Here is a 12,857-nt window from a genome sequence, read left to right on the forward strand (position 1 = left end):
CAAAAGTCACAGGACTGCCAGTTCAGTTGGGAAGTTCTGGATGATTCTGGACATACAAAAATGATTTGCCGTTTCTGTATAGACACTTTTAGCAATCCACCTTCAGCATACTGAACGTTGTATGATAGTCCTTCTCCACAGCATAGGTGGAAGGTTCTGGTTTCACCACACATTTTATAAACACATTTCCTTTTTTGAATTGACCGATAGATTATAGTTCTCTTTTGTGTATAACCTCTATTCTTTGCTATGAAAAGTCTGTTCATATTTAGTGCCCTATATTAGGCATTGATTTGTGTTCAGCATTATTTGAACTATTTGTCATTAGTAAAAGAGAAATACTTATTTGTGTTTTAAATAAAACTGATATAGGAAATACTTAGTTCTTATCATTATAACTCAATAAAGCAAAATAAAATAAAATAAAGTTGGAAAGTGGACAAAATGGCAACCAACAGATTGGGAAGAGATCTTTACCAATCCTACATACAATAGAGAGATAATAGCCAATATATACAAAGAACTCAAGAAGTTAGACTCCAGAGATTCAAATAACCATGTTAAAAATGGGGTACAGAGCTACAGAAAGAATTCTCAGCTGAGGAATATTGAATGACTGAGAAGAACCTAAAGAAATGTTCAACATTTTAGTCATCAGGGAAATTCAAATCAAAACAACCCCGAGATTCCACTTCAGACCAGTCAGAATGGCTAAAACCAAAACTCAGGTGACAACAGATGCTGGTGAGGATGTGAATAAGGAGGAACTCTCCTCCATTGTTGGTGGGATGGCAAGCCGGTACAACTACTCTGGAAATCAGTATGGCGGTTCCTCAGAAAATTGGACATTGCACTAACTGAGGACCCAGCTATACCTCTCCTGGCCATATATCCAGATGTTTCTGCAAAATAGATCAAAGAAACATGCTCCACTATGTTCATAACATCCCTATTTATAATAGCCAGAAGCTAGAAAGAACCTAGATGTCATTCAGCAGCAGAGGAATGGATACAGAAAATATGTTCAATCTATACAATGGAGTACTACATAGCTGTTAAAAACAATGACTTCATGAAATTCACAGGCAAATGGATGGAACTAGAAAATACCATCTTCAGTGAGGTAACCAAATCTCTCTCTCTCTCCTCTCTCTCTCTCTCTCTCTCTCTCTCTCTCTCTCTCTCTCACACACACACACACACACACACACACACACACACACACACACACATGGTATGCACTCACCGATAGCCCCAAAGCTCGAATTACCCAATGATACATTCTACAGACCACATGAAGCTCAAGAAGGATGAGCAAAGTGTGGATGCTTCAGTCCTTAGAAGTGGGAACAAAAGTATTCATGGGAGGAGATATGGAGACTAAGTTTGGAACAGAGAATAAAGGAATGGCCATTCAAAGCCTGCCCCATCTGTGGATCCAGCCCATATACATACAGCCATCAAACCCAGACTATATTGCTAATCCCAAAAAGTGCATTCTGTCAGGAGCCTGATATAGCTGTCTCCTGAGAGGCTCTGCCAGAACATTAAAACACAGAGGCAAATGTTCTCAGCCAACCATTGAACCGGAACAGGGTCCCCTTTGGAGGAGTTAGAGAAAGGATTGAAGGAGCTGAAGGAGTTTGTAACCCCATAAGAACAATAATGCCAACCAACCAGAGTTCCCAGGGACTAAACCATCATCCAAAGAGTACACATGGACAGAACCATGCCTCCAGCTGCATATGGAGCAGAGGATGGTCTTGCTGGGCACCAAAAGGAGGAAAATCTCTTGGTCCTGCCAAGGCTGGACTCCCCAAACAGTGGAGGGGAATATCAGGGTGGGTAGGTGGGAAGGGGTGTGTGGGTAGGGGTTGGTAGATGGATGGGGAAAAGGGATCACATTTGAAATGTAAAAAAGAAAGTTTAATGAAAAAAGAAAAGAAAATATCATCCTGAGTGAGGTAACCCAGACACAAAAGAATGCCCACAATAAACTCCACAGACCATAAGGTGCTTAGGAGGTAGGAAGGTCTGTGTGTGGATGCTTCATTCTTGCACAGAGGGGGAAAAAGGATCATCATAGGAGGTGGATTGTGAGAGGTACCTGGTAGGTAGAGAGGAGGGGAAGAGAAAATTGGGGACATGATTGGGTATTGGAGGGGATGGGAGAGAGTTACAGAGTGTCAGAAATTTGGATAAAAATATGTAGCAGTAGGGGATGAGGAACTGGAGGTAGCCACTGGAGTATCCAAGATGCCAGGGAAGTAAGAATCTTCCATGACCAAATGGGGATGACTTTAGATGAAATGCCCTGTGAAGGGGTGATAGAACCTGTAGAGACCACCTTGTAGATTAGCATGGCCCCCAGTCGAGGGATGGTGCCACCCACCCATCTCAAAAGTTTTTAACCCAGAAATGTTCTCATCCTAAGGAAAGATGGGGGGGAATGGAAGAGAAACAGAAGAAAGGACCATCAGGGAACTGCCCTTCTTGGGGATCCAATTCCTATTCCGACACAAAACCCTGACTCTTGCTGTTGCCAAGAAGTATTTGCTGACAGGGACCTGGTGTGGCTATTCCCTGGGAGCTTCAGCCAGCAGCTGACCAATGCATATGTAGTAGCCAACCATTATATTGAACTCAGGGACCCCTGTGGGAGAGCTGGGGGAAGGACTGGAGTCATGGAGGGGAATTGCAACCCCATAGGAAAAAAATTTAGGGTGGTCTGACTGACTAGAGCTCCCAGGGACAAGACCACCAGGCAAGGAGATTATATGGAAGCATCCATGGCTCCAGATACATATGTAACAGAAAATTGCCTTATCTGACATCAATGCGAGGGTAGACTTAGTCCTGTGGAGGTTTGATGCCCTAGCATCATTTCATAGGGAAATGGTCAAGCGGTGGGCCGGGAGTGGTTGGGTGAGTGGAGAAGACCCCGCATATAGGCAAAGGGGAGGGAAGATTGGGCAGATGGGATGGGCAAGTTGTGGAGGGGTAACCAGGAAAGGGGTTAACTTTTGAGATGTAAACGAATGAAATAATTAAAAGTGTGATATGAAAAATAACCAGAGATTTTTTTTAATAATACATGATACATAATGACCAGAAAATTACAAACCGATACATTTTATTAATACAGATGCAAACTCTTTAAAAGTAATTCATCAATTCTGATCATCAATGCATACAAACATTATAAACTATGACTAATAAAATTTAATCTAGGTATATGACTATCTATGCATATCAGTAACAGGAAATATCAAGATAATATTAATAAATGCAATAAATATTTTTACAAAGCATAACATCCAATATACTTTTAGATTAGAATTCTTCAAAACTAGGACTACAGAGGAATCTTTTTAAAGTTGTTAGCACTCACTTTAAAAATACTTATAGCTAACTATACATTAATAAGCTATACATATATAAAAACTGTTTCTTCCTAAGATGAGAAAGAACAGAAAAACTTTTTCTTTCATCACTTTTAGGTAACATAGTACTGGAAGTTCCAGACACCACAATAGTAAACAATCAAAATGAAGAACACATACATGCTCACACACATGTACGCATATATATATTTGCATGCATATAATGTGTACACATCTATGCATAGAAAATCTATGATGTTTTAAGCAGTTTCTTATAATAAACTTGTGGATTGCTGTATATACGCAGGTGAGGGCAGGCTCATGATAATGTGAGAGCCTGTGATTGAGCAGTGGAAAAGGAAGGTGGAATGAGAATTTTAGAGGAATACAGAGAGAGGGAGGAAGGAGAAGAAAGAAGGAGACAAGATGGAATCTATAGGAGAGAAAGAGGGGCCAAAATCACAAGGTCTTGGGAGTCACAAGTTTTGGGGATTCTTAGATTGATGATTAAATGATAAGTAAGGTACTTTTGCCACATCTAGATATGTAGCTTGTGTTTATATCAATTGAGTTTTGAGTTCATTGTGGGGGCATTTTTTGGGTTGAGAATTTACAAATATAAATCTGACTGATAAATTACAAGCCTATAGAGTTTTGATTTCACTGTTTTACAGGAATTCGTGACAGCTAACCACATTGGGTGGATGCCTGGGGATGTGAGCAGAGTCTGCCGGGATGGGAACAGGTCAGCCTTTCTACCAGGCTGAGAATGGGCTGGTCTGTCCGCTGGTGCCTTGCTGACAGTAGTATGGATTCTTATTTATATTTCAACCAATATATACCAATTAAACTCTCTCAGTTCTAATAAAATCAACCCTTACTTGAATATCATTGTGTACATAGAAAGCCTAACTAAATTTAAGAAATCTCTCTTATTTTCTTTAATAGCAAAACATAGGATCAAAACTCAAAATGTACTTGGGGTGGCAAGGTGGTTCAGTGTGTAAGAATAGTTCCAATAAAGCCTGATAACTGAGTTCCCTGGGAGTTTTTGAATTCCTGTGATTCATACAAAACCTCTTGTTCCTTAGTTGTTCTCTGACCTTCACTTATGCATACATACACAAATAAATAATGTAATTAAAACACTACTTTAAACGTTCATGAGATTTTTATGTTAATATTTTTTGTGCTTACATTTTTATTTTGTAAAAGCAAAGGTTGAAAGTACAAATGAAATACCTGTAGGAAATATTTAAAACACACACACACATACACACACACACACACACACACACATACACACACACAATATATATATACATACATATATATATATATATATGGATGTGTATGTATATAGTGTATGTGTGTGTATGTGTATATATATGGTGTATGTGTGTATATGTGTATGGTGTTTGTATGTGTTTGTATATGTATATATATATATTATATATGTATATATATATGTATATGATGCATGTGTATGATGTATATGTATATGATGATGTATGTGTGTGTCTGTATGTGTATATGTATTTGACAAAGGACTAGTATCTATGTTAAAATTCATTCTCCTCTGTAGTAAAGAGAATATTTGTTCAAAAATTGAATGTCGTATTGTTTATACAGAAAAAAATAGTCAAGCCAATAAAGGGTTTCTTTCACCGTAATAGCTGTGCTTTCTTTTATCTGGTCTTTGTTAACTCTGGAAAATGTAGCTCCTGATAAATCTGTGGAACTGAAAACTCAAGGAGACACACTTGGTTGGAAGCTCAGATAGCAAGTTAAACTTATTAATCCCCTGAGGATGATTGCCAAAAACATCTCGTATTACTCCACTTAACAATCTCATCTAAAACTGTTTGCAGCAATCATTTTGATTTATACATCATCATCTAAGTATATGGACTAAAGGCTTCATTTTGTACTGTCTTCCTAAACCTTCTGAGTAAGATATTTTGAGGTTATTGTTGCCATCACCTTTGGTTGTACAGTACTTCTCTTCATCTGACTCAGATTTCTGTGGGAAACCTGGATGTTCACAACTTTTTCATTATGTGCCTCTAAGGGTTTTCTTGAATTCATTTTTGAATCAAGGAAAGAATAACATTGGAATTCATTTCTTGTCTCTTCAACAGCAGACTAAAATTTTGCTTCATAGTCTTCTTTCAACCTGTGAATTATGGTTGTATGTGAAATTACTATTGTGGATGTTGTACACCTGAAATCCTCATAACCATTCTGATGAATCAAAAGTGACTTTTGTTCCTCCAAGTACTGGAACACGTACTTCCAACACATACTGTTCACAAACATGTAGAATCATGGTAAGGAGGCATGCTGAAGTAAGCATCCTCTTTGTAATGTGATGTCACAAAGGTAACTCACAACCAATCAGAAGCAGGATACCTGGCTGAGGTTGGTTGTCTGTGGGGAGGGATGATAACAGGATGTCAAATTTCCTTTCCTCCCTTAAAATGTATAAAAGTGAATGGTTCAAATTCCAAGAAGATTCCTGTTTTTTCTCAAGTACATTTTGTCAATGTTTGTTTCTTGAACTAGGAAATAAATTCCATGGAACTCTTTGGAAGATTGAGATAACTGTTGCCAACTTCTCCACATTGCTCCATGTCTATTTTCCAGAGGTTAAGTATTAAGACCAATTTAGTTACACAGGCTCTGGATGACTGCATCTATAATTCAAAGGCACAGGGGCTTAGGCATTTTTGGTATCTCAGTCACTTTACCTTCTTTGATATCTACCAACTCTTTTTCTTGGTTGTTTTGATCTGTTCAGGTGAGACCAAATAGCTAATATATTTCACTGCCCTTGTGTTAGCCTGTTGTCCAGCAGTAAGGCTTTGCTCAGTTAAAGCAAGGCAGGAACAGTCCACTTATTTCTTGAGGGGAACTCTACTCTAAGCACTTTTGGATAATTGAATGACCACTTGTTTACCCATGCTTTGAATTTTCACATGGAGTTTTACTTATCATGAATAAAAATACAGTGTTAAAATTTAGGCTGTAGTCAGGCCTATTCTCTCTGAGATTGAGAGGAAAGTTAATGGGATATTTTCTGTGAGTTCCAAGATAATTGAAAAAGAATGAGTTAATATCAAAAGTGGTCAAAAGTGGTATCCCTACTTCTTTGGCTAGACATGGATAAAGTAATTCAAAATTGATAAAGAACTAATATGTTCCAATGACTTGTTATATATGGAGTGGCTAGAATACTTGTCATTTCCTAAAGAAATCAAAGACATGGCAGAAAATTAGGCAAGATATATTCTTCAGCCATTCTGACCATAGCATTCCTGAAGTTTGTATCACATAGGTCCACCCATGACTGAATGGGTCTTGGATTTCTTTTCTTTTTAGCAATTTTATTTTCCTTGGATATTTTATGTATTTACATTTAAAATGTAAATCAATAAAGTAAAAGCAATAAGAATCATTGGCCCACTGATATCTCTAAATAAAAATGGACTTGATTCCTCAAAAAAGACACAGACTAACAGGATGGATATAAAAAGATAATCTCTCATTCTGCATAAAAAGAATAAATCTCAGCAACAAGGAGAGACATTAACTCAGAGTAAATAGTTAGAAAAAGATATTCCAAGCAAATGGACCAAAGAAGCTTATGCAGCTATATTAATATCTAACAAAATAGATTTCAAACTAAAATTAATCAAAATAGATAGGGGAGGACACTACTCATTATCAAAAGGAAAATCCAAAGATGACACTTCAATTCTAAACATTTATGCTCCAAACACAAGGCTACCCAAATTTATTAAAAAAAAAAAAACACTGAAACCATTTCTGCAGCTTAAATCATGTATGACCTTCACACTGAGAGTAGAAACTGTAATACCCCATTCGTCACAATAGACAGATCATCTAGCCAAAAACTAAACAGAGAATTACTACAACTTAAAGATTTTATAAACCAAATAAACCTAAGAGATATTCACAGAATATTTTACCTAAACACAAAAGAATATACCACCTTTTGCAAAATTTGCCACATAATCAAACACAAAGCAAGTCTCAACAGATGCATGAAATTAAAATAACTACCTACATCCTATCAGACCAACATTGACTAAAGCTGTATTTTCAAAGTAACAGAAAACACAAAAAGCCTACAAGTCATGGAAAATGAACTGCTCTCTTCTGAAGGAAAAATGGGTCAAGACAGAAATGAAGAAAGACATCAAAGACTTTCTAGAATTCAATGAAAATAAATAGACAGCATACTTATACTTATGTGACACAATGAAAGTGTTGCCTAGAGGGAAGATCATAATACTAATTTTCATCATAAAAATTGGAAATATTTTATTCTAGCATCTTAACATGTGAAAGTTCCCAAAGGAAAAGAAGTAATCATATCCAAGAGGAGTAGATGGCAAGAAATACTCAAACTATGGCTAAAATCATTAAAATAGTAACACATAGACCAATACAAAAAAGTCAGTGAAACAAAGAGTTGTGTTGTGTGTGTGTGTTAAAAAGTCAACAAAATAAACAAACCCTTATTCAAACTTAGTAAAAGATAGAGATAGTATCTCCTAATTAACAAAAGCAGATACAAAATTAGGACAAAACAAATGACATTCAGGAAGTTTTGAGAATAATAAGATATATTCTTTTAAATGTATATTCCTTTAAACTGGAAGATCTAAGTGAAATTTTTTAACATGCAGCTGGAAAGGAAAGATAGTTATAATGACATTATTTTATCTTAATGATTGGCTAAAATCAATTGCTATAAAAGTGAAACACCATAGACTACTGAAATAAAACCTCTTCAAGAAGCCAGCAGAAAGCCATCTGCTTCACTCAATAATCCCAGTTTTTATATTGGTCTCTAAGTACACAGTCTGACAGAGGAAAAAATATTTCAAGGAAGGCAATCTAAACATGTTCAAAATCATTATAATGTGTCAAGGCTAAGCCTATATGTTGGCCATGATCATGGAGCCCTCAAAATATAAAACATCTAAGAAAGACTTTGAAGCTTCTTTGCATTTTAAAGCACAGAGCACAAATAAAAGTCTGTATATTTAATTTTTAAAAGGTAATGAATAGCCTTCCAGTCTCCTTCTGCACCCAGAGCTGGGGCTTTCCCACAGCCCTTGAACACAAAATCTACACTCAGAGAGCTGGTCTGCCAGGAGCTCTCTCCCTCCTAAGCCTGCAGCCCACAGGTGGGATTGAACCAACTTTCTCTAATTGGCTGCCCAAAATGAGAAACAACTGGAGTGCACGGGGCATGAAAGCCACAGGGTGGCCTAAGGCAGGACCCTTCAGGTCTCCATCTGTGCCTATAGATGGGACTATCCCACAGCTCTCAGACAAAAAATACTTCCTTGAGGTAGCTGGTCTCCCAGGAGCTCTCAAACTCCCAAGATTACAGTCTTGCAGACCCACAGTAGGGTCAAGCTCTAGTCAGAGACAGCTAGACCAACTAACATCAGAGATACACAGGTGGCGAGAGGCAAGCACAAGAACCTAAGCAACAGAATCCAAGACTACTTGGCATCATCAGAACCCAGTCCTCCCACCACAGCAAATATTGGATATACAAACAATAAAGAAATCACAAAGGCAGAAGACCCTGGAGATAGAAAACCTAGGAAGAGATCAGGAGTAAACGATGCAGGCATCATCAACAGAATACAAGATTATTTCTGAAAAGAGAATCACATGGGCTTAACATACCATTGAAAACATTGACACAATAGTCAAAGGAAATGCAAAAAGCAAAAAGCTCATAACCCAAAACATCCAGGAATCCCAAGACACAATGAAAAGACCAAATGTGAGAATAATAGGTATAGAAGAGAACTAAGATTCCCAACATAAAGGACCAGTAAATATCTTCAAAAAAAAAAAAAAAAAAAACTACAGAAGAAAACTTCCCTGAACTAAAGAAAGAGATGCCTACGAGCATACAAGAAACCTAAAGAACTCCAAATAGATTGGACCAGAAAAGAAATTCCTCCTGTCACATAACAGTCAAAACACCAAAGACACAAAACAAAGAAAGAATATTAAAAGCAGTAAGGGAAAATGTTCAAATAACATATGAAGGCAGACCTAAGAGATATACACTAGACTTCTCACCAGAGACTATGAAAGCCAGAAGATCCTTGGCAGATATCATACAGAACACAAATGCCAGCCCAGGCTACTATATCCAGCAAAACTCTCAATTAACTTAGATGGAGAAACCAAGATATTCCATGACAAAAACAAATTTACGCAATATCTTTCCACAAATCCAGGACTACAAAGAATAATTGATGTAAAACTCCAAAACAAGGAGAGAAACTATACCATAGAAAAAGCAAGAAAGTAATTACTTGCAAGAAACCCAAAAGAAAATAGCCACACAAACATAATTCCACCTCTAACAATAAAAATAACACAAAACAATCACTATTACTTAATATTTCTTAACATCAATTGACTCAATTCCCCAACAAAAGGACATAGACTAACAGACTGGATACATAAACAGGACCCAGCATTTTTGCTGCATATAGAAAATGTGTCTCAGTGACAATGACAGGCACAACCTAAGATTAAAAGGTTATGAAAAAAAATTCCAGGTGGCACAGTTATGTGTACACAGATCCTGTTGGGAGAGAGCGTGATTCTGGGAGTGCAGACAATCCTGAGATCACAGGTAAAACCAACACTTCTGCTCATATCCGTGGTGCAAGAGAAACCCTCCTGCAATTCTCTGGACATGGGAACCAAGGAACCTTCCAGTTCCCTTCTGTACCCTGAGCTGACTCTGGGACATAGCTCTCTGTACCAGGATCCTGCTGGGAGAAAGCCAGTCTCCTAGACTGCTAACAAACAGCATTATAGGAGGGTCAAGCTACTGTCAGACACAGCAAGACCAGCTAAGACCACAGATAAGCAGATATCTAGAGGCAAGGGCAAGAACCTAAACACCACAAAACAAACCCACTTGTCATCATGAGAACCCAGTTCCCGCAACACAGCAGGCCCTGGATACCCAAACACACCAGAAAAGCAGAATTTGGATTTAAAACCACAACTCATGATGATGATAAAGGACTTAAAGAAGGACATAAATAACTCCCTTAAAATAATACAGCAGAATACAGGTAAACAGGTAGAAGCCCTTAACGAGCAAACACAAAAATCCCTTAAAGAATTATAGGAAAACACAACCAAAGAGGTGAAGGAATTGAACAAAACCATTCAGGATCTAAAAATGGAAATAGAAACAATAACAAAATCACAAAGGGAGGCAACCCTGGAGATAGAAAACCTAAGAAAGAGATCAGGAATCATAGACGCAAGGATCACCAATAGAATATAAGAGATTGAAGAGAGAATTTTAGGGCAAAGATTCCATAGAAAACATTGAAACAATAGTCAAAGAAAATGCAAAAAGCAAAACACTCCTACCCCAAAACATCCAGGAAATCCAGGACAGAATGAGAAGACCAAACCTAAGAATAATAGGTATAGCAAATAACAATGATTCCCAACTTAAAGGATTAGTAAATATCTTCAACAAAACTATAGAAGAAAACTTCCCTAAGCTAAAGAAAGAGATGACCATAAACATATAAAACAATAACAGAACTCCAAATAGTTTGCACCAGAAAAGAAATTCCTCCTGTCACAAAACAGCATATGCACAAAGCAAATAAAGAATATTAAAGTAATTAAGAAAAAAAATTCATGTAACATATGAAGTCAGACATATCTAAGTTACATCAGATTTCACACCAGAGACTATGGAAGCCAGAAGATCCTGGTAGATTTCATATAGATGCTAAGAGATCACAAATGCCAGACCAGGCTACTTAATGCAGCAAAACTCTCAATCAATATAGATAGAGAAACCAATATATTCCATGTTGAAATCAAATTTACATAGTATCATTTGACAAATCTAGCCCTACAACGGGTAATAGTTGGAAAACTCCAACAGAAGGAAGGAAACTACACCCTAACAAAAGCAAGAAAGTAGTCTTCTTTCCAAAAAAAAAAAAAAAAAAAAAGACAAAAGAAGAGAGCCACAAAATCATAATTCCACCTCCAAGTCCTTAATCTCTCCCAACATCAGTGGACTCAATTCCCCAATAAAAATACTTAGACTAATAGACTGGATACCTAAAGAGGACTGAGAATTTTGCTGCATACAGGAAATACTCCTCAGATAAAAAGACAGACATTCACTTAGAGTAAAAGGTTGGAAAACCGTTTTCTGTGCCAATGGTCCCAAGAAACAAGCTGGAGAAGCCATTCTAATATCAAATAAAACTGACATTAAACCAAAAGTTATCAAAAAAAAGATACAGAAGGACACTTCACATTCATTACAGGAAAAATCCACTAGGATGAATGCTCATTGCTGAATATCTATGCTCCAAATGCAAGGGAACCTACCTTCATACAAGAAACCTTTCTAAAGCTCAAAGCACACATTGCAGCTCACACAATTATAGTGGGAGATTTCAACACCTGACTAATCAATGGACAGATTAGGGATACAGAAATTAAACTGAGACACAGAGAAACTATCAGAAGTCATGACCCAAGTGGATTTAACAGATACCTATGGAACATTTCATCATAAAACAAAAGAATTTATCTTCTTCTCAGCACCTCATGGTAGATTCTCCAAAATTGACCAGAAAATAGGTAACAAAACAGGCCTCAACAAGTAGAAGAAGATTGAAATTATCCCATGCACTAAGGCTGATCTTCAATAACAACAAAAAAGGCAGAAAGCCCACATAATCATGGAATCTGAACAATGCTCTAGTCAATGGTAATTTGGTCAAGGAAGACATTAAGAAAGAATTTAAAGACTTTTTAGAATTTAATGAAAATGAAGGTACAACATACCCAAACTTATGCTACACAATGAAAACAGTGTTAAGAGGAAAACTCATAGATTTGCATGTCTCAAAAGAAAAAAATACAGCAACCAAAACAAAATAAAACAACAAATGAACAAACAAACAAAAAAACCCAGGAAAGAGCATATACTAAAAGCTTGAAAATACTCCTCAAAGATTCAAAACTCAGAGAAGCAAATACAACCAAAGGGAATTGCTGGCAGGAAATGATCAAACTCAGGACTGAAAACGACCAAGTAGAAAGAAAAAGAACTATGGCAAGAATCAACAAAAGCAGGAGCTGTTTCTTTCAGAAAATTAACAAGATAGATAAACCCTTAGCTAGACTAATCAGAGGGTATAGAGACAGTATCCAAATTAACAAAATCAGAAATGAAAAATTAGATATAACAACAGAAACTGAGGAAATTCAAAAATTATCAGATCCTACTAGAAATCTCTATACTCAATAAAACTGGAAATCTGGATGAAATGGACAATTTTGTAGATAGATACCAGGTACCAAAGTTAAATCATGATCAGATAAACCATCTAATCATCTGAATAA

The sequence above is a fragment of the Rattus norvegicus genome, chromosome X, assembly GCF_036323735.1.
Source record: "Rattus norvegicus strain BN/NHsdMcwi chromosome X, GRCr8, whole genome shotgun sequence".
NCBI lineage: Eukaryota > Metazoa > Chordata > Mammalia > Rodentia > Muridae > Rattus > Rattus norvegicus.